The sequence below is a fragment of the Octopus bimaculoides genome, chromosome 20, assembly GCF_046866305.1.
Source record: "Octopus bimaculoides isolate indiv1 chromosome 20, ASM4686630v1, whole genome shotgun sequence".
NCBI classification, from domain to species: Eukaryota; Metazoa; Mollusca; class Cephalopoda; order Octopoda; family Octopodidae; genus Octopus; species Octopus bimaculoides.
The window spans coordinates 27626890-27645790 of record NC_142947.1 but is presented as its reverse complement, the minus strand read 5'-3'; the positions used below and the strand labels follow the sequence as shown (position 1 = coordinate 27645790).

General features: G+C 40.1%; 1 long non-coding RNA gene across 1 annotated transcript in view; it reads right to left on the bottom strand.

Moving 5' to 3' along the window:
• Positions 1 to 1709: 1709 nt before the first annotated feature.
• Positions 1710 to 18901, bottom strand: part of LOC128250310 (uncharacterized) — a 127482-nt gene continuing 110290 nt past the window's right edge. Inside the window, exon 3 of the long non-coding RNA XR_016237629.1 lies at positions 1710 to 6713. This is a non-coding gene — a long non-coding RNA (uncharacterized LOC128250310). The remainder of the gene's footprint in view (positions 6714 to 18901) is intronic.

Here is an 18901-nt window from a genome sequence, read left to right as displayed (position 1 = left end):
GAGGAAAAGTTAAGTGCAACTATATTTCCCTGTATCTTTTCAGTAAGTCGCATATTTCATGTTCTTGACACTTAATCAGAATATCGTTTCCTTGTAGTATTTGGCCTGTCAAGTTTTTATGTGAATTGCAGGAACCGACAGCTGTTACATTACAAGTCATTAACCATTCACCAATACCCACATCCATGACATTAGATTTTAATTTGCAAAGAGAATTCAGGTGGATTTTTCTGACTGCAGATTTCCTTACTATATATCATTGGAGCTAAATTTTTTTTAATCACTAGGTTCTACTTGTTGACTTTGAGAAACAAGAAACTAGTTAACTCTGAGACTGACTTATCAATACAAGCTATGAGCATGAAATCTACCACTGTTGGTCCTCTTTTCTTTTTAGCCTCTTCATCTAATCACTACCGCATGATCCTGAAAAAGTTTCCTGATATCACTTGCACTGGTGATGCATCACATTTGTCACAAAAGATCCTCTTGATTCTGCTTCACCGAGACCAAAAGATGAATTCAGCCATATGTTGGAACTTAGCATAATTCGACCTTCCTGTAGTAATTGCGCTTCTCTGCATAGGGTTCCAAAGAAAACTGACTGAGATTGATGTCCTTGAGGAGATTATAAAAGATTTAATGCTTTAAGTGTTCTGGATAAATATCCTATTCTTCACATCCATGGTTTCTCAGCTTCTCCACATGGTTGTATCATTTTTTTGTTTGTGCTTATTATTAAATTCTCATAGAACCTGCTGATGTTCCTAAAACTGCAATAACTACCCACTTTGGATTGTTTGAATCTCTTTAAATATCTTTCAGTCTTGGGAATGCTGCAAATTCATTTCAATGATTTATCGACAAAGTAGTTTTCACTTTGTTTGCTTATATTGACTTATTAATTGCAAGTGCTGCAGAAGAGCAACATGAACAGTATTTGGAGCAAGTTTTTATTAGGTTATCACTCTATTGTGTGGTGATATAAACCCTAATAAATGACTTTTTGGTGTTTCTTCTGTGACATCTTGGGACATATTGATAAAGATGGAATCTGGCCGTTGAGGGGAAAAAGTAGATGCAGTTGTGAAAATTCCTGTTCCTACATTGTTAAGGAAATTGCAAGAATTCCATGACCTTATAAACTTCTATAGGTGGTTCATTCTGTGCTATATGGAGACAATGTATTCATTAAAGGGATTTCTACGTAATCTTAAATGGAAATACAAGAGTATCTCCTTAACTCCAACAGAATTACAGGCTTTTAATGACATAAAGTAGAAATAACTAGAGTTACTTTATTAGCCCACCTGATATCAGATATAACCTTATCCCTTCTGGTGGATGCATCAAATGTAGAAGTCGGTGGAACATCTACATACTAATGTAAAAAATGTCATATACTCTTGTAAAAATAAATGTTATTTAAACAATGTTTGGGGCTGGTTTTAATACAGGACACTATGTAGTCTAAGTATCAAATCAGTATGTCAAGACCCATCAAACCAAACCACACCAATATATATATATATATATATATATATATATATATATATATATATATATATATATATATATACATATGTATGTATGTATGTATGTATGTATGCATGTGATGTTGAGGGATCAATGTAAGTTGTCAGGTGTAGCAGATGAGGTTAGGTGTGTTGGACCGGCATCAATGAAAAACAAGGAAAAGAGAATAGGAATGTATTTTACATTATTTATTTGGTCATAGTTGCATCCACTTGTTGGATACTGAGAGCCTGATTTGAAATATGAACAAATATGCCACTACATAATGCAGCCAGCTACTTCGAGTCAGTGAAGTTGTGTACACAGAGAAATGTGTGAAGTAAAACAGAGGAAAGAGAATGTTAATGGGACGAGACAATACAAAAACATATATTGTGTCTGTGTGTGCATTCACCCATCACTTCTGGTGTGTTGTCTCTCTACCTTGTTTCTTTGTCGGGTCTGGAGCTATCTATCTGGTCTCTCTCAGCTCACTCTGCTGACTGTCCGTGTCTGCCTACAGAACTGGTATTTATAATGGCCCATTCTAGCTAGAAGGATGGATATATCATTATAAGAGTGGCTTATACACATTTAGGCCACTTGCTATCCAGTTGAACTTTCTGTGACACAGCCAGGTCAAAGGTCAAGTGGAAACTCATCAATCATTTTGACAGGACAAAGAAATTTTCCTGCTTGGTCAGCAAATAGCGGGTGGATCCAGTGAGCGAGAATTCTTAGATTCGGTTTCAAATCTCAGTCAAAAAAATAAAATATAATTTCAACACTACCCTCACCCCAAAGAGCCAAAGAGATTGAACATGTGAAGTTGAAATGGATGTACAAACAACAACTGAATACTTGTCAAAACAGGTGAAGCGAAAGAATGGAAAAATATGGAGCAAAATGTTTTGAAAACAAAGCAAAATATATGTGCATGCAAGAGAATATAATTTCACAGAAATAAAAATGTTCGTGCAAAAAGTTCTTTGATTAAATGTTCAGTCAGTTCAATTAGCAGAACAAGATGTTGATTATATAAAAAAATGGTTTTTGTAATTTTTATTTTTATGTTTGTATGTGAGTGATGTATAGTCAATTGGGTAATGTGTGTGGCAATTGCTCATAACCACGAAAAGATTTTTTCTTTTTTGTTGAAGTGGACATTTCAATTGAAATGACGCCTAGCTGGAGAATTTGTACTTATCTGAAAGACTTGAACATAACTTGCGGCCATCAACCTGTTCTTCCCAATTTGGTGTGCTGGGGTTGTGCAGAATTTGAGGCGTTTGTGAAAGGTAAAGTTGACATTGTTGAGTTTGTTTGGGAAATAGTAGGAACTGGTTGTAAATCTGGTTCAACAAATGCTTATTCCAAACAATCAACGCTGACAGTATTTTGTTTTTTGTTTTCATATATATCCAGAATGAAATATTTTGGTTTCCTGTTGGTAGGGTCCAGAAAAAGGGGGACAAAGTTGCTGAGGAAAACCATCATTCTGAACAAAAACATATTTCTATATACTGATGTCCTCTGGGACATGTGTAGCAACATTCTGCTGTTGAGGGCTTGCAGGTGAAAGATGGGACATAGATGTCCACAAACGACTGACATATTTTGAAGGATCAGGAAGTGACTGTAGAAAAACAGATATTAGCATCTGACCAGGTAAAGTCAGTGCTGTGCCATAAATAAATTCAGCCGGAGTATGTCCGACTCCCTCTTTAACCGTGGATTGAATACAAAGGAGGATGAGTGGAAGATATTCCAACCAGTTGGAGCAGTCCAGATAGGCTTTAATAGCTGCCTTAAGTTGGCAGTGAAAGCATTCGACCATGCCATTTGCTGAGGGGTGATATGCTGTTGTCATCTCAGTGAAGAGGTGAGAATTGAACTGACATCCTCTGTCAGTGGTGATTGTCACAGGTGTACCAAAAGGTGAAACCCAATAAAACACTAGCGTTTTGGTGACAGTTTCTACAGAAGTATCCAATAGGGGAAAAGCTTCCGATCAGCAAGAAAATCTGTCAACACAGGTGAGGTGAGTGCAGTAGTTAGAAGGAGGCAAGGGTCCAATGATGTTGATGTGCATGTGTTGAAAACATGCATCAGGAGTTGCAAATGAACCAATAGCAGATTTAATGTGTCGGTGAATCTTTGCTTTTTGGCATGTGACACAGCTCCTAACCCATTCGTGGGTGTCCTTTTTGGGCCACACAAAACGGGTCAATATCAGCTTTTGTGTGGTGCAGACACCAGGATGTGCTAGGGAATGCAATGCAAAGGAAACATGTCAATGTTTCTGCGGCATATATGGATGTTCATTGCCAGTGGCGGTGTTGCACTAAATATAGCCTGTAGCAGAGGGTAATGGAAATTACTGAAATTTCAGAGATGATGAATTCTGGAGCTTTAGTAGTCCTTCATCTTGTTGATCAGCTGCAATCTGCTGGAGATCAATAGTAGCAGTGGTGTGAATTGCATTAAGCTCCATGTGTGACAGGGCATCAGCTGTAGAGTTGTTTGCACCCTTAATGTGGCGAATGTTAGTTGTGTATTGGAATATGAAGTCTAGATGTCAGACTTCCCTGGGTGAGTGATGATCAGGCTTGGTGTTGAATGCATAAACCAGCGGTTTATGGCCAGTGTAGATTGAGAAAACACAACCTTCTAGCATGTGTTGAAAATGCTTGACAGCAAGATATACTGCCAATAATTCTCTCAGCACTAAGAAATAAAAGATACGAGTTGCCAAATACCATCAGTGAGTTGTTGGAGCATGCCTCCAACTCTGGAATTGGATGCATCAACCAGTACACATAGTGGGACCTCTTTTTTTGATATACATGAGCATGGTAGCCTTAGATAGCACCTTTTTCAATTTTGTGAAAGAGGTGTGTTCTTTTTCATTCAGTACAACGTTTACATTTTTGCTTGTTTGCTGTTGCAGCAAATCTGTGAGGGGTTGGGCTGTCTCTGCACAGTGAGGTATGAATCTACACTAGAAGTTCACCGGGCCAAGAAATTCCCACAGTTTACGAAGAGATGTGGGTGATGGAAAATCTACAATGGCTTTGACTTTCTCTGGGAGTGGGCAAATGCCATACTTATCTACAATGTATCCAAGAAAACAAAGGGATGCAACTCCGAAGTGCACTTGCTGGGGTTGATGACAATACGATATTCCCACAGGCATTAGAACAGCAGGTGCAGATGTTGTTCATGTTCTTTGTCTGAGCTACTGGCCACAAGCAAGTCGTCTATGTATGCATAGATGAAAGGCAAGCCTCTGGTAACCATGTTGATGAACCATTGGAATGTCTGCACTGCATTTTGTAAACCAAAAGGCATACGCAGGAATTCGAACATTCCAAAAGGTGTTGTGGCTGCAGTCTTCGGAATATCCGCGGGTTCTACAGGTATTTGTTTACAAGTTCACTCAAGGTCGATCTTCAAAAATATGTGAGCTCCATGCAGCGAGCTAGAAAAGTCCTGTAGAGGAGGCATATGATATGCATCAGATACAGTGCAGTTGTTCAGTGATCAACAGTCACCGCAAACTCACCAATCAGTTGATGCAGTATACAGGTGAGAACCAGTTGCTGCTGGGTGGGCGGATGATTCTGAGGTTGAGCATGTGTTGGAATACTTGTTTGACAGCCTTGAGATGTTCTAGTGGTAGCCTTTGGGGTCGTGCAGCAACAGGGTCTTGATATGGTGGGTGACTTTATGTTTAATGGGTTTATTATGGGATACAGGTTGAGCAATATTAGGGTATTCTTTGAGGATAGCACTGTGACGGGTTGTTATTGTTGACTGTAAAATGATTGGGCTGACTGCCACCATCTGAGTGGCTATACCATGCACAGTGAGCTGAGTGGTGCTGTCAACAAGTCTTCCATGCTTGATATTCACCAGGTGACCAAAATGGTGAAGAAAATTGGCTCCTAAAATAGGGATCGGCAGCTTAGCTATGACGAATACTCACTAGGTGTGGTGCAGTCCTAAGTCCATTGTTAGGGACTGTTCATCGTAAGTAGGAATCGGTGAGTGATTGACTGCCTGAAGATAGACTGGTATTTCTTTTCTGTTGCCTGGAGTGCAGGAAACAAGGATTATGCTGACTTCTGCACCAGTATCAACAAGGAAACATGTGCCTGTTAAACAGTCACAGATGAAAATCAGGCGACTTTGTGGGTGAGAGCCAGGAACATCCATCATATTCAATCCTTGACTGTTTTGTTTCCCGAATGAGATGTCAAGAATGAACATAGGGGCATGCATTTCTGTGCCTGTGTTCCAAACATGTTTCTTGTGAATAACAGGAGGCACTCAGGCTTTGTGACTGTCTACCAAATCGATGCAGTCAGCTGCTACTTTGAAGGGGTATACCAAACAATAGGGCCATCATTGATGAACACAAGTCCAAAATTTCCAAACACTAGATGACAAAAGGAAAGGAATGATGGAAGGAACAGCTGGAGTCACAGTAGATAAGGTAGAATATTTATGTGGTACTTTGGCAATTTTGTCTGCAAGCTCAGCCAGTTCCTCAAGTGAAGTGGATTCTCTGGTGGAAGCCAAGACCACTTGTGTATTGGAGGGAAGATGCTGGAGAAAAAGCAGCTTAAAGATTTCTGTTCTCTCAGAAGCTGCTTCATTCTCTGTAGAATCTGGGATGGTTTTCTGTCTTCTAATTCCTCCAATATAAGCAGCTGGTGGAGATGCTCTGATATAAGGAGCTGGCAGAGATACTCCGTTATAAGGAGCTGGTGGAGACACTCCGACATTAGCAGCTGATGGAGACGCTCCGATATAAGGAGCTGGTGAAGATGCTTTTGTTGCAACTCTGAAGTCCTCTTAATGAAAGTAATTTTGAATGTGTCATATGACACAGAACCAGGTGGTGTCAAAATGAGATCTTGGACCATGTTCATAATTTCTGGCAATAGTGATCTGATCGCATGCTTTAGGTGAGCTGCATCACTAACAATTCGATTCAAAGAAAACTGGGCCTCAATATGATAAAATCACATAAGTAGTGTGATGACTAATTGCAGCAATTTTCCAGTTCGGGTTCAATGATGCTTGAAGTGAAGGCTATTATTCTTTGTTGGAGTCACCAAACGTAGCGGAATGTAATGTTGAGGGATCAATGTAAGTTGTCAGGTGCAGCAGATGAGGTTAGGCGTGTTGGACTGGTATCGAGGAAAAACAATGAAGAAAGAATAGGAATGTATTCTACATTATTTATTTGGTCATAGCTGCATTCACTTGTTGGATACTGAAAGCTTGATTTGAAATATGAACAAATATGCCACTACATAATGCAGCCAGCTACTTCGAGTCAGTGAAGTTGTGTACACAGAGAAATGTGTGAAGTAAAACAGAGGAAAGAGAATGTTGATGGGACGAGACAATACAAAAACATATATTGTGTCTGTGTGTGCATTCGCCCATCACTTCTGGTGTGTTGTCTCTCTACCTTGTTTCTTTGTCGGGTCTGGAGCTATCTATCTGGTCTCTCTCAGCTCACTCTGCTGACTGTCCGTGTCTGCCTACAGAACTGGTATTTATAATGGCCCATTCTAGCTAGAAGGGCCCAGTCTAGCTAGAGTGGCTTATACACATTTAGGTCACTTGCTGTCCATTTGAACTTTCTTTAACACAGCCAGGTCAGAGGTTGAGTGGAAACTCATCGATCATTTTGACAGGACAAAGAAATTTTCCTGCTTGGTCAGCAAATAGCGGGTGGATCCAGTGAGCGAGAATTCTTAGATTCGTTTTCGAATCTCAGCCAGGAAGATAAAATGTAGTTTCCATGTATACAAACTATTTAATTTTTTAAATATAACTATAAAAGAATAATAAGGGCAACTACTACTGAGTAATGCCACATGGTAGAAGATGCCAAATGACTCTAAAACTACTTTATTTATCACATAGACATGGGCTGAAAGTGAGGGAATGAACAAAAAAAATAATTCATATTTATCATTATAATCAAAGATAAAATCTATATAGGATTTTATTAAGTAGCATGTAAAAAAAACATTTAGGTAAAAATTAATACAAAGCATTCAATTTTCAGTTCATCTTTGGTGTTACAAGGAGTTTTGTTGATCTCTCACTCAACTGCACCCTACACATAATAATCAAGGGGGTTGCAGTCTGGGGAGTTAGGGGTGATGTGGTAGCAGAAATTGTCTGACAGCCATGACTGGGTTCTCCTGCTTGTGTGGTATGGTGCAGAGTTTTGTTGCCAGACAGGGTCTTCCAGCAACCACTTTCTTGACCCAGAGCAGCACTACCTCCTCCAGGCACTTCATGTAGGCCTCTGCATTGAGTCTGAAGTGGTGTGGGAAGATGAATGGAGGCATAACATTGCCATCACTAGTGATCACTCCAAACACCATAATGTTGACATGTCCTCATTGACACCCAAATACTCTGAAATGTTTGTACTGGAGCTTCCAGTGCAAATGCCAAGCAGTACAGCATATCATTACCAAATCAGGTGTAGCAGGCAGCCGGAGTCCTGAAAGATGGTGATCTGCGTTAGGTCAGGAAAAAACCAGAGGAAAAGCTGGTGGAAGTCTGAAGTACAGCTAACATGCAAATCAATCATTGGAACCAGGTGTAGGGGTGAAAGACTAATTGACTTCTCTAGTAGCTGGTTACCTCCAAAATTTTTCTCAGTGAATGAGAATGATTATAAAATCTAGATTTCCAAGTTGTAGCAGATAAACCAATATAATGCTTACAATCTGTTATTATCTTACACTAATTTACTATATTTTTCCTTAAACACTGATTTTCTAAAGGGCATACAATTTTGTTTTGACAATTACACAGGGATTTATTCACTTGTATTTGGTACTCATAGCTAAAAGAATTTCCACTAGTTCTTCTCTGCAAATTAGATGTTAAGGTGGGATTATTATTATTACAATTAATATTAATGCTAGGTGATAACCTAACTGTATTATCAGAGTTGTGATTAGTTATAGAATCAACACCTTGTTCAGAAAGAGTATCATGAAAGTTAATTTTACTATACACATTATTTGTTTTACTGACGAGAATAGACAGGACTACTATATATAAATAGTAGCAGTCTGACATAGTCGGCAGTTCATAGTTTAGTCTTCGAAGTCCAGGTACAGCTTGCAGTTTGAGTTAGTGTGTTGGAAATATTGATTGTTGGTTCGTAACACATTTGTTACTGCTACTGTTTCTATTTTGCATTGTTATAACATTGTTACAGTGTATTCTTTGTCTATCATCGACAATATCATCTGCGCTACAATATTGGAGGCTTAAGGATATAACATCTGGCAACGAGGATTTTTTGAAGCTCACATAGGTTATTTGACAATTTGTGTCATACAAATCGTTAAATTATGGAGAAACAATTAGCTGCAGCTTTAAGAGAAACAACAAGAACAACTACAGGAGTTTCAAAAGCAATTATTACAAGAACAACAACAATTAAATGAGTTAGAGTCAAGGAAGTCCAAAAATTTTGTAAGTTCTTTTATGCCAGATGGCATGGCGAACTCGATTTCTGAATTCACTTATAATCCAGAAGAGGATATTATGTTTCCTGTGCACTATAGAAGGTACGAGAAAATTTTTAACAAAGATTGCAAGTCATGGTCGGATAAGGAGAAAGTGAGGCTATTACTACACAAGGTAGCTCTGGCTGAGCATGAACGCTACTGTAACTTTATATTGTCCAAAAAAATTGAGTGAGATTTATTTCCAAGAAACTATTGAACTACTCTGAAAGAATGGAATGTTGGAACTTAACAAAAAATGATGATGATGACTATATTACATATGCCAGAGTAGTCAACTTTATGTGTAAAAACTTGAAACTTCAGGAACTCACTCAGGATATGTTTAAATCCTTTATCTTCATACAAGGTCTTACGGCAACTGAAGATAGAGAAACTTGGGCAATTCTCTCAAAAATGGAGCAAGTGAACCAAGACTTAACCCTACAGACCATTGTAGAAGAATGTCAAACAATAGTAAACCTGAAGCATGACATGGAAAAAATTCAAGAGAAAGATTCCATGAAAATACAAATGTGTCAACCCAGAAATTACAACCAAAAAAGAGTGCCAGGCTCCAATCCATGTTATGGATGTGAAGACCTACACTTCAGAAAAGAGTGTCTATTTAAAAACTGAAACTGCTACAATTGTCAGAAACTTGGTTACAAGATTAAGAGGGTTGAATGCAAAAAGTTCTAAGATGTTTTCAGTAGAAAGTGAATGCAACACAAAAACAATAAAATTTGTACATGCAAAAATAAATATGGGTAGTAATATCTCAATTATAAATGCGGATATATGGAGAAAAATTGGGAAGCCAAGGTTAAAACAGCAAAAATTGCGCATGGAGTGACAGGTGGTAAATTATATTTCATGGGTGAAATGTGTACAGGCATCACATTTCAAGGAGAAACACGCAAAGTAAAAATATTCATTGAAGAGAATACAATCAATCTGTTTGGTACAGATTGGTTGGAGTTATTTGACTTATGGCACTTCCCCATAGGTCTCTACTGCAAAAACAAATGGTTGTCCTGTTAAAAATAAATCGTCTGAGGAATTGAAGAGACAATTGAAAAAGGTGTTTCCTCATGTACTATCGGAGAACTTAGGTCTATGTACAAAGACTGAAGCCTGTTTTCAAGCAAGTGAAAATGCTGTGCCTGTATTTAAATTTAACAGAAAAGTACCATTCACAGCAATTGAAATCATAAATGAAGAGTAGGACAGACTGGAAAAGAGTGGAATCATCAAAGTGGGTGGAGCCCACAGTGTGCATTAAAAAGACAAATAATAAGATTAGGCTGTGTATCGATTTCTCTACAAGATTGAACAACTGCCATCATCCACTCCCAACTCCAGAGGACATTTTCGCAAAATTAAATGTCTGACACTTATTTACAGATTAAAGTAAATGACAGATACTCAAAGTATCTGACAATAAATACACGTAGAGGATTGTACAGATATACCCAGTACCTTTTGGATTAAAGGTTTCACTGGCAATATTTCAGCAAATCATGGATGCTGTGTATCTGATTGTGAACTTGCAATCCCTTATTTCGATGATATATTGATAAAGAGTAATTCATGTGAACAGCATGTGGAGCCTATAAAAGCTGTGTTCAAGAAAGTTAAAGAGTATGCAATTTTTTTTTGCCTCAAATTAAGTTCTTAGGGCAAATAATTGATAAAAATGGTAGATGGCCTGACCTGTCGAGTGCAGGCGCAATAAAGAATATCCTGTTCTGACAAATACACCAACATTACAAGTGTTTTTGGGGCAGGTAAACTACTACCAAAACTACATTCCGAACATGCACAAATTAAGAGCTCCATTGAATGAATTTATTAAAAAAGGAGGTGAAGTGGAATTGGTCGGTTAAACGCCAAAATGGATTTGAAGAAATAAAAAAAATTCTAATCACAGATTTGTTTCTAGCGCATTTCAATCCTGACACAGACATTGTGGTAGCATTTGATGCTTCAGAGTACGAAATAGGAGCAGTTTTGCTACACAAGTATAAAAATGGAAGTATGAAACCTGTGATTCAAGTTTCGTGCTCACTGATAGCAGAAGAGAAAAAATACAGTCAGATGGAAAAAGAAGTCCTATTGATTATCTTTGTGGTGTAAAAATTTCACAGATTTCTACATGGTAGAAGTTTTCTGTTACAAACAGATCATCAACCATTGCTATCAATTTATGGGTCAAAGGAAGGGTTACCTACCCATACAGCAAACCGACTACAACATTGGGGTATAATATCACTAAATTACAATTTCAAAATGGAGTATATTCCATCGAAAAAAATTGGCCATACGGACTGTCTATTGAGACTAATTCCCTAAAATACAGAATCACTAGAAGATACTGTGATAGCCGCACTGCAGGCAGAAAATGAAATAAAAAGTATTATGACTAATGTTACCCAAGAACTGCCAGTGACTGCACAGGATATAAGAATGAAATCTGTAGGTGATGAGTATATTACAAAAATGAAAGAAGCTTTAAAAAGTAAGCAGAATAAAAATACAAATTCAAGTAGTTTCTTAATATGCAATGATACTCTTATGTATGCACAAAGAGTTGAAGTACTGACGACATGTTGTTGTTGTTGTTGTTGTTGGCACTCCGTCGCTTACGACGTCGAGGGTTCCAGTTGATCCAATCAACTGAACAGCCTGGTCGTGAAATTGACATGCAAGTGGCTGAGCACTCCACAGACACGTGTACCTTTAGCGTAGTTCTCGGGGATATTCAGCGTAACACAGTGACAAGGCTGGCCCTTTGAATTACAGGCACAACAGAAACAGGAAGTAATAGTGAGAGAAAGTTGTGGTGGAAGAGTACAGCAGTGTTCGCCACCATCCACTGCCGGAGCCTCGTGGAGCTTTAGGTGTTTTCACTCAATAAACACTCACAACGCCTGGTCTGGGAATTGAAACTGCGATCCTATGACCGTGAGTCCACTGCCCTAACCACTGGGCCATTGCGCCTCCTCTGATGACATGACAAAACATGTATTGCAACAATTCCACAGCGGACACCCGGGAATGTCGAGGATGAAAGCTCTGATGAGGAGCTGCGGTTGACTATGGACTGGGATATTGAAAATTTGGTGAGAACTTGTCAAGGTTGCACATTCATGGCCAAAAACCCACCGGTAAAATATCAATTGTGGCCAGAAACTGAGAACTCATGGTCTAGGTTACATATCAAAAATGCCAGACTAGTGAATGGCACTTACTATCTAATCATGGTAGACAGCTGTACAAAATAGTCAGAGTATGCAGGTGCAATAAACCAACTGCTAAGACAACTATAAAGTTCCTATATAAATTTGTTTGCATGATATGGTGTTCCAGACATGCTAGTTTCTGATAATGGAATGCAATTTTTGGGGTATGAATTCAAGAACTTTTATAAAATGCATGCGATAAAGCATATTTTCACTCCACCCAAGGTCAAATGGGCAGGTAGGAAGATTCGTGGACATGTTGAAAAGGGCGTTAAGAAAAGTTATGAATGAATTAAGTAACAACAAAGCACTAACAAAATTCTTAAAGTAACCCCCAATCCAAGTACAAATTCAGGAAAGTCAACTGCAGAGTTGATGTTCATGAAAAGAATAAAATCGATTTTTGATAAGTTATTGCCAGAGAAAAAAAGATGTAAGGAAATATGAAAGATGCAATGAAATATTTCGAAGTAGGAGATAAAGTGCATTTTAACACCTACAGAAATGATAAAGAAGGCTGGGAGGATGGCCTTGTAACCCCAAAAATAGGAAGTATAATGTATCAAATTAAAGGACCATACTGAGAACATAGGAGACTATAAATCAGCTAAACAAGAGACATACCAAAGAACGGAGAAATTCCTATGAAAGTATTTTTTGAAAGTAATGGAGTCCCATAGAACCAGTATAAGAAAATGGAAGCAGACCGAACACCTTCAGATAAGACTCAAGCGAAAAAGATACTAATAATAATAATAATAAATAAAATTTCTTTATTCCTTTGGAACTCGAAATCTCAAAAGGGGAGATGTTGTGGTGAGAGTACAACACCCTCTGACAAGAATAGACCGGACCACAACATATAGTGGCAGTTCGTAGTTTGGTCTTTGAAGTTCAGGTACAGTTTACAGTTTGAGTTAGTGCATTGGAAACATTGATTGTTGGTTTGTTATGTGTTTGTTATTGCCACTGTTTCTATTTTGTATTGTTATAAAACTGTTACATTGTATTCTTTATCTATTGTCGACAATATCAACTATACTATGATATTGGCGGCTTAAGGATATAATAGATTTAGAATTTAGATATTCTCTAATTCTCTGTTTATTGTGTGCTGCTATAACCTCAGCTAAATTTCTAGTGGTTGAATACAAAGACTTTACACTATGTTGATTAAAAATTTTCCCCATTTACTTGAAGGTGGGCATTATACCATATAATATTTGTTGTTCTATTATTTTTATTATTTATATATACTTGTTTTTGTTAGTGTTACCTTTATTAAAATTGGATTTTTTCCTATTGTAATTTTTATTCTTAAATTTGTTGTCGTCGTCATCCTCTCCTCCTCCTCCTCCTCCTCCTCCTCATCATCATCATCATAATTATTATTATTATTATTAGCATCTTCTTTCAATTCTGTTTCCATTTCTTGCCGAGTGTTTTCCTGACACCTAGGGCAGAGAAATGTACTGTATACTCTGGTAGGCCATTAAAATAAACACACCAGATTTACAAAATCATGTGATAGAGAAAAAGGGGAAGACAGTTAGAGAAAGGAAAAAAATTAAATAAGTAAACAAATAAAATAAAAGGGGAAAAAAAGAAAGAAAATTCAGTGACAAGGTTCTTAGTACATGTGATGTACCAGTTAAAACAATCTTTTGTACTTTCTACATGGATGTTAAGTCAGGGATCATTCTTAAATAATTTTCAGTTCTTTTATTATTATTTTTCTTTTCTTTTCTTTTTTTTATTATATGAAAACTCACAGCTTATTTTCCTGGGTATGATGGAAAGTGTCAGCTGTCCACAGCCAGCAGACTAAGGTGAGACTTGTTTACTGGTCATGCTTCAAGAACCCTGCAAAGAATTCTTGCAGTTCCAAGCAATGCTGATTTTTGTAGGTATTCTATCTTCACACTTGCACCAACCTTTTTCAGCCATGTTGGTAGTTGAGTGCGGATACTTCCAAGTGCACCAGTTACTATTGGTATCATATCTACTCTTTTCATTAACCACAACCTTCATATTCCCCATTTTAAATCATCATAATTGTTTATTTTTTTCTTCTTCTTTCATATTGATCCTGTTGTCACAGGGGCATGCTATGTTGATAATCATACATGTTCTTTCTTTTTTATTCACCACAACATTGTCCAGTTTCTTATGTTTGGTCAGGTGATCACATTGGATCATTACATCCCACAGGATTTTGCAGTTCTCATTTTTGGTGACTCCTTCTGGAGTTTATTTATACCATGTCTTTGCACTTTGTAGGCTGTAGATTTCCACAGAGCTCCCAATGGATCATGACATCATTGTCATGGCGTCATTTGTATTCGCATTGTGCCAATTTCAGGCATTCACTAATGATGTGCCATACTGTTTCACCCCTCTCACCACACATTCTGCGTTTGTTGTTATTGGTAGTGTTGGCAATTCTGCACTTCCTATAGTTGGTCCTTAAAGCTTGTTCTTGAGCTGCACATGTGAGTGCTTCTGTCTCTATCTTCAGGTCACTTTTCTTCATCCATAGCAACTGGCCCTCTGTATCTGTCTTGGCGTTCAGATCTATTGCAAACTGACTGTACATTTTTTCCCTTCCATGCTTTTTCTTTATTTTTGTTCATTTCTTGTTTAAATTTTTCTTTAGTTACACAATTTTCAGTTTTTATGACAATGGCCTTCTTCGTGTGTTTCAACAGTGGCTCCACAATATTTTTTATACACCACCCTAAGCTGTTTTCCTCTGCTTTGATACAGTCCTGGCAATTGATTGAACCTCTCCCACCCTTTTCTCTGGACAAGTACAGCCTATCAGTGTCACTCTTAGGGTGAAAGGCTCCATGTACTGTCAACATTTTTCTGGTCTTGGTATCCATTTTCTTCATTTTGTAGTGGGCGTTTGGTGAAGGCTGTAATTATTTTCACAAGGTTGTGTGATGCAGCGAAATAATGTGCAATGTAATGGATATAGAACATGTAGAATCATGTCAGGGTCACTAATTGTAGCGGACTGAATATGACATACCATATCATGTCGATATGATGTAGCCCACTACTGAGTGTAGCATGTAGATGTAATGCTTGAAGGTTCTCGCGTCGGAGAAACCAGTTTATTCATTTGCCTGACAGGTAGTTAAAAAAACAGTAGTAACTGTATTGATAGCGTAGAAAAAGGTTGGCTTGCTGGTTAGTAGTTGGTAGTGTGTAGAAGTTGCTGTCTGCCAGTTGGGAGTGAAAAAGAGTAAAAAATGCACAGTGCTGACTAGAAAGGAAGAAAGGATAAAGGCAACATCATCTTTCTTGCAGTTGAAAGCTTTCTTCATACATCAAGCTAAGGGCAAAGGGAAGTGTTGCTCTTGGTCAAGGCTGATGCAAAAGTGGGTGCTACTCCTTGGTCTGGCTTACACAAAAGAGGAAGAGATAGGAACTGTTATACAGACTATGGTCAGTAATGTAGCTCAAACCCTAAACAAAGGACTGAGCTTTCTTTGACCAGCACAGGTCCAATCAATTTTGAGCACAGCACCAACCTGTCTTCAGAAATACTCCAACCTCAGTTGCTCTTTCATTTCCTTTTCCATTATCTCGTTGCACTTTAGTACACCAAGGTATTTGTATCCTTCCATTCCAGTTTGTTTAACCAAGTCTCTATTTTGGGTAATTCTATCCCTGCTAGGGACTATACCAGTTATTATAGGTGTGAGGATCTTGTAGGTAGTGTTGAGACATGTTATTGGTTGATAATTCTTTGGGTCTTTTGTGTCTTCAAGTTTTGGTAGTAGGTACATAGTTCTCTCAGTCCTGGGGTTTTCCACTGTGGTGTATGCGAGTGATTAGTAGTAAACTGCTTATCTCATCTTTCTTCCACCGTGCCTGCCTGTTCTATGGTATCCTGTCCTTGCGCCTGGCCCGACCCGAAAAAAACCAGAAATAGCAGCTGACTCTCCCTCACCTGGATGATAACCTCGCACGTCTTTGCGTCGCAATGACCCCGCTCGAAAAGGGAATGAAATCCCAATTGTGACTCCCTCTGCCACTCTTCCTCTTCCAGTCAGCTCCCAGTTCCGGTCAGTTCACGGTTCCAGTCAGCAGTCAGCTCCCCAGTCGCTGACGTCATACCACACGCCACCCTGATCTTAAAGATCACGTCTACCCCTACTCCACTTCGAAGTCCGCCATCTAACTGGGCGGGCGCCTTACACGTAGAGATCTTCTCAAGCCAGGTGCCTTGTTTCCCTCTCCGCACTCTTCATCCGACGAAGTGGCTATCCTGCGCAGGTCCAGTACGTGATGCGGCATTCCATCCACGGATACATTGTTTCTGGAATTGACCGCCGTCACCGTTCTCCTACCCCATTGCGTGTGTGCAGCGCGCCTTCGGCGGCTTAACCCAAACTTCCTCCCCTACTTTCACGCCGGCGGGTTCCTTCTCTTCCTCACAGTACTCTGGCATCTTACTGGGATGTCTCCATTTTTATTTAAACACTGCTCTGTATAGCACAGATTCTTCTGCTTGTCCTGATCGGGGAGACAAGTTGTACCAGAAAACTGCTTTCAGGGGCAAAATGTGTCCCCTTTCAGCCATGGCCTTGATTGTCTGATGGTGCCTCTCTACGATTCCATTGCCGTTCAGCCTATATGCCGCTCTGAACAATCGTCGTACCTTCCACCAGTCGAGCATCTCTCCCAACACTTCTGAACGAAATGCTGCCCTGTTGTCCATCAGTAGTTCTTCCACAGGACCCCTCTCCAAGAATATCCCGTTCAAAATCTGTTCAATCTCGTTAGCAATGCCTGTCCTCAACTCCCTCCAAATGGCCAGCCGGTCCATCCTGCAGTTGACCATGGTGAGATACATTCCCTGACAGTAGTGCGTCACATCCACAGCTAGTCTCCTCCAGTTGTGCCCTACCGAAAGGTTCCCTTGCTCATGCCCACCCGGGGCGGGGTCAATGGACTGGCACCTGTCACAGTTCCTGACCACTTTCTTGGTGCTTCTCCTAGTGACATCAGCATCGATCATCTTTGCGAGATACAGGGTCCTATCCACTCCCAAGTAGTGCATAGCATGTAGCTTCTTCAGTTGGGAGTCATCCGGCCAACACGCTGCAGCTATACCTTTCCTTGCTTCCTCCAGCCACACCCTTTTCACCCTGGTCAGTGTGTCCGCCCTGTTTCTCTCCGAAGGCACGAAAACCACATTCAGCTTCAGTTCGAAGTCGGTGACTAGCTTTCCTGGAACTCTTAGACGGTGTTTCACCAACATCTCTGCAGCACCTTTCGTCCGGACTCTCTTCTCACTGGTAATCACCGATCCTACCCAGCCGACCACGGTGGCTGAATCCGTCTGGATCTCGATCGAGCGCAGCCTCCATCTCAGGGCCAAGTTCACCCCTTTCAGCAACATTGATGTAGTTGAAGTTGTCTGCTTTCCGTAGCCAGGCTGCATCCTCCACCTCAGCACCTTCGATCTCCAACACAACCCCTATCACTATACTGCTAGCATCACACCAAACTGTCCCGCATTCAGTCTTGGGCACATACCAGTTTCCCCTGACTGGGTCTTCTGCTCTCGTCCTCTCTAGGATTTCCTGCATCATTGCCACCGTCACCTCTCCCACCTTGTCACCCTAACTCTCCCCCTCTACTCGTCTCTTGGTGTAACTGCACGCTGTGCGCAGCCATCCAGCGATCGGGTAGTGTCCAACCAACTTCCCACAGACCGAGAACAACTCTCCCCTGCCGACACTGGAACTCAGCTCTGGGATCTCGTTTCCTCTCCGGAACACTAGCTCACGCGATCTGTCTCTTCATAGTTTCAGTCCCAGCGCAGCTCCCCTCACTATCGACTCTGGTGGCTTTGCAATCAGCCCGAACCTCTCCAGGTGTTTCACTACCTTGGTGGCTGGCACTACAACCAAAATGTCGTCTAACAAGGAACTGGTGACCTTCCTTATCTTCTCCTCTTTCCCTAGGATGAACTTGAGCACCATTGCCATGATTTTTGGCTCACAATTCAGCCCGAAACCCAGCCTGGTTAAACAGTACGTCTGGCCCTTGTACCGCACCAGCTGATATTGCCATAGCTTGTTACTCTCATGGAGCTGCAAATATACTGATTTCAAGTCAACAATCGTTGCTGCCTTGGTGGACTGTCTCCACACACGTAACGTCTCGCTGCAAACGTCCATTGCCTCACGTCCCGTGTGGCACGATATATGATCATTCAGTTCCCTAAAATCCAGCACAGGTCTACTTTTCCCTTCGTCAGCTGCACCACCGCCATCAGAGGTAGCACTCCGCTCAACACTTCCTCTTTCCACGTGACAAGGACTCCTTCCTTGATCCATCTCTCTACCTCCTCGTCGAACTCAACCCCGGCATGACCTTTCAGGGTATGCTGGTAGCAGCTCACCTGGTTCTTTAGTATTGGGGACTCGTCTTTCCATCGGCACTCTATTGTCCACCTCTGACCATCGAACGCTACCTGAAAATCTTTGTCCTCGATGGTGTAAGCGGCGCAGTCCTTCATGAGGCTCTGCTCTCCCCAGTGGTCCTGACTCATGGCGCACG